Below are 4,664 nucleotides of genomic sequence, written 5' to 3'. Positions count from 1 at the left end.
TCTGACAGTATAGCGATGGAAGTGGTTGACTATCCAACTTCCGCACTCCAAGGTTACAAACTAATCAGACCAAGGAATGCAACGCTCACTCCTAGGCTTCGTAGCCCACGGGCACATGGTAAAGGCATAGAGCCCCTCCAATTGAGTGCTACAGCAGAAAAGGTGACATTCGTACTGCAATAATCTCATATCCACTCACGTATGGATGGGTGTCATAATACTCACACTTGCTGCCATGGACCCGCATTAAATCGGCATTGTTGGCAACGATCATGACGTCACGGACAGACACTACCGAGGCGTGCGCGACTACTAGATCTGGCCTGCATACCCCCTCCCGAGTGCCCTTTCTGGATCAATGCACGATTGACCAGATCTAAGATCTTATCCTGCCGTGAAATGCGAGATGCGTGGGTCCTGGGACACACCTGTAAGATGTGCCTCAAGGACTTTATTCTGCCACAGCAGTCACATCTAGTCGCGGCCTGGGGTCGGGCCCAAGATCTCCTTAGCTTGGTGCCAATCAGGTTTCCCCTAACCTTTATGGCAGCCATGTATGGCCTCGAGGTGTTTAAATCACCGCCACTACACACACCCAAGTTTACCCAGTGATAACATTCTGGAACCTGTGACGCATTTGCAAGGCCTCAGCCATCCACCGTTTGGTGTAGCATTCCTGCCAGAGCCCCTTTCAAGTCACGAGATGAGGTAATCACGCGACCGTTAAAGACGTCTGATGTGTCTGCCGCGCTCGCTGACACTGTGCTTAGCATTGCAGCTATCACAGGATCCAGTGACGCGTCCAATCTGCTAAGGCATTTTGCCTTCATGAGTGGCATAACATGTTCGTGGAGTCTGGAAAACAAGGAACAATCATTCTTCAACTGTTCTTTTGCAGTAGAGTTGTTGGGAATAATGGCAAGTTGTTTTTCTTGATAGGTTCAGTTAGTGGTTTGGATCTTTCAGTCAACCTTGTCTGCACATACGACTCATACTTCATCTGTCTGATCTTCACAACATCTTTGATTGTTTTCATGACTGCGTCGCACATCTACTGCTGTTAGAACTTTACTCTCTTCACTGAATGTGTTTCCAAGCTCTTTGAATGTGGAAATGATTGATTGCCTGTCTTTCTTAAATGACTCTTGGAATCCTTGAGTTTGCTCATGGTGTCTTTATTTTCACTGACTGTCGTGCATTCAAACTCTGTTTTCATCCTAGCAATCTCAGGGCTTGCCACCATCCAAAGCAGGAGACTGGTAATCCTACAGCACCTCCTCTTATTGCCTTTTATTGATGCATTCTCCTGCTCATGAGCTTGGTCAAGTGCAATAGCAGAAAATCACCGGTTTGTGTTGTGCACAACAAAGGGTCCATTTGTAAAGTGCTGGGAAACATCTGGATGTCTGTCTTTCAGTTTTTGCATGTCTCGAATATGGATTGGAAGCCATCTTGAGTAGTTTTTCTGGTGAAGAGGGAACATCCATGGAGTTAACTTTAAGAGAGATTCAAGGTAAAGCTTGAAGTTCACCTATCTAACCGCTTTGACTACTTGGAGGCAGCAAAGCTCAAGTTCCAACACTTGCGACCAATACAGGAACTGAGGATGTTTGAAAGACATACTTTCCTGCCACTGTTGGAAGGTTGTAGGTTCTTGGTTTTCACTATGGTCTTCCTCAAGGTACTTATTGTATGCTTGACGCTGAAGGACGTGAAGACTTGCTGCAGTAATTTCATTAGCCCGTCTTACTCTTGGAACCTGGTTTGCAGAAATGAATGCCACAGCAACGCCTGGAGTTGCAACTTCTGCCATTGCCACGTCATATACGTCCAACTGCTCTTGTCCAGCCACTTTCCAAGTAATCTATAAGCAGCCATCTCTATGTGTAAGCCCCCAAACATCAGAATAAAAGGATCTTCACCATGAGAGTCGGGCCAGTTCCATTGCATTTGTTTCCCGAGTGCAAAAAGTGGCTTTTCCTTTCCACACAGATCTTCTGCATGTTGTATTAGCCATTCCACTTCTTTTGTGTAGCCATAATTGTGAGGATTGTTACCTGTTATTAGCTGGACATTTGAAGCTCGCAAATACATGCCGTTGTTGTTTAGCATAACTGGCTGCACATCTGTGTACTGTGGTGGTAAAAATGCGATTTTCTTTTGGTTTTGAGGTGCAGCATCAATCACAGGTTGTGGACAGGGTGTTCCAGAATTATCTTTAGTTAGATGTTGTACAAGAGAAATCGCTGTGCCATGAAATGAGTCTCGACAGGTGGTAGAGCTGGGGTTGTGATCAACGTTATCAACTCCAGCAGAGGTGAGGAGACCATTTCGCAGCATAGGAGGACACACAATGCCATCACGTTCATAAAGTGCACAGACACTATTGGCCACATCAGTTGATAGACTGAGAACTCTGTCCTAGAAAATACAGAGCCCCAGACTAGAAATGTACGTCCTCTGGTCGTGCCATGGATTTTTAGACCAACATACGTTGGAAGTGGGCACTCTCTTTCTCTGTTGTGTCTTGATACTGTGGATTTTTTATATCGTGGGCAGTAGTATTAAAAGGCAGCAGCTGTGATCGAATTTATTCTCTTGGGATGTCTTTTCAGAGCTTGGACTGGAACACTTGGCTGCTGTATTTCTAGGAACTCGTCGATGTATGAGATTATCTCAGCAAATGCTACTCCCTGTGGACTAAGTTTGTCACTTTCTTGGTCTGTAGATATATCTATATGGCTTGCTCTGTTATACAAGGAAACCAGACAATTCAGACGATAATGAGCTTCAAGAGAAATCATGTCACCACCAGCAAGTTTTGCCAAGAGTCGGCGGTCGTGAAGTTTTGTCGCACATCACCTTACTTTTGCATCTGCATTAAATGTGAAAGCTGGGTGAAGGGCACTGGTGTTATCAACTTCGTCACAAAAAAAGCAACCTTTTTCTTCTGGTTTTGACAAAGAGCATGACCTTTGTGTTTCAGTGGACTGTGGGGAGATGATTCTCTGTCACGACTTTTCCTTATCTCAGCACGCTGGAGCTCCGTTTTATTGAATTTGTATCTACAAGACGTGTGCCACAAGGCCTGATTAATCTGAAGTGTGTTTGCTATTCCTGAGTTGTTGTTAAGCTTTTCAGGATTTAGATTTTGAGGAAGTTCTCGTAGCTCTTTAAATGAGAGTATACTTTCTTCAAGTGATTTATAGCCCACACCTACATTGGCTCTTTTGGCTCTAGCAGGGCACTGTAGTGGTTCTTCTGATGCTTTTTGACAAAGAAAGTAAAGTGGTAAAAAAAGTGGTGCATTTACGTGGCGCCCTTATCACAACGTCTCAAAGGCGCTTTACAATGATCAATTTACCCCCAGCGGACAGTCAGATAACCTTTTGAACGTGACTCTATCTGAAGTCAATTTTAGCCAAAGAATGTCGGCTGTACAAAATAAACCAAAAACGGGCAAAAGAATTTTGCCCTTTTTTTTACAGAATACCGCCAATCATTGCCTGATATCAAACATATTCTTATGAACGAATGGCATCTTATATAAAACCAGCCCTTACTAAGAAAAATCTTGAAAAACCCTCATTTCATATAGAAAAGGGAGGTCTTTGAAAGATGTACTCGTTTAGAGCATAGCTCTGAGGTCTTTCAATTACTTATCTTGACTAATAGGAGTCGTGTCTGACCTGTCTACAGCTTGAAACAACATTGAGAGGTTAATTCAATTTGTAGGTCATTGGCACACCTGTAAATTTCTTCACGTATGGGACACTCTTCCTCAAGAATGATATTAAATTTGAGGGATAACCTGCAGCCACAGCCATTGCACAGTGCTTTACACAAAATGCATACACACGCTGAGGCGATGAGAGGCAAATACTTGGGCAGTTTGTCTCCCTGAACCCTGGAACTGTCAAAGAGACCTTTCAAATGCAGTGAACATAATGTAATTCCCAGTTTCCATCAGCAGCATGAAGTTTACCACAGGCTTTTCGTTACTGTTCATCTTATCACCAACCATCACCATAGTGTCCACGGTATGTATTGCTGTCCAGTTAACACTTCAAACATAATTTATCTTTGATACATTATATATTCAAAAAGAACGCTCCAATATGAACAGATTTGCCATACCAATCCATTCCTTTGACTTGACTTCCATGCCCAGTAGACGAATTCGGCTAAAACGCACGTGACATTGAATTGGGTGTTTACATTGTGTGAAAACGAGGCTCCCCTTAATTTGCCTTGCAAAATGGCAGCCGCTTGCACTTGTTGTGTGAATCATGTGGGTTGCTGTCGTTGTTTATTCAACAAAGAACAGACATGGTCAAAATTCTTGAGGAATTTTCCAAAATGTAGGCCAACAACATGGCCTTCGTGGCTCGAGCAAGGCGGAAAAAAGAAAGCTGTAGAGAAAAGCTATAAACTCTTTTGGGAAGGATATGTTTACGATGTTTACACGTGTCAGCAGTTGCTATAGATCTCTAAGAAAAAGTGAAGAGCCTCATTTTTTAGCCGTGATCTTTAGGGAGTGTGATGGCAGGGCGGAGGTTTTTAAAGCACACTGTTCGTGTAAGGGAGGAAGCGGCGGACATTGCAATCATGTGTTTGCATTATTGTTTCAGTTTAAAGGGATACTCTACACCTCAAAATGACAT

The sequence above is a fragment of the Montipora foliosa genome, chromosome 2 (assembly GCF_036669935.1).
Source record: "Montipora foliosa isolate CH-2021 chromosome 2, ASM3666993v2, whole genome shotgun sequence".
Classification (NCBI taxonomy): Eukaryota; Metazoa; Cnidaria; class Anthozoa; order Scleractinia; family Acroporidae; genus Montipora; species Montipora foliosa.
The sequence above is the reverse complement of the archived record's forward strand: the minus strand, read 5'-3'. Positions refer to the sequence as shown.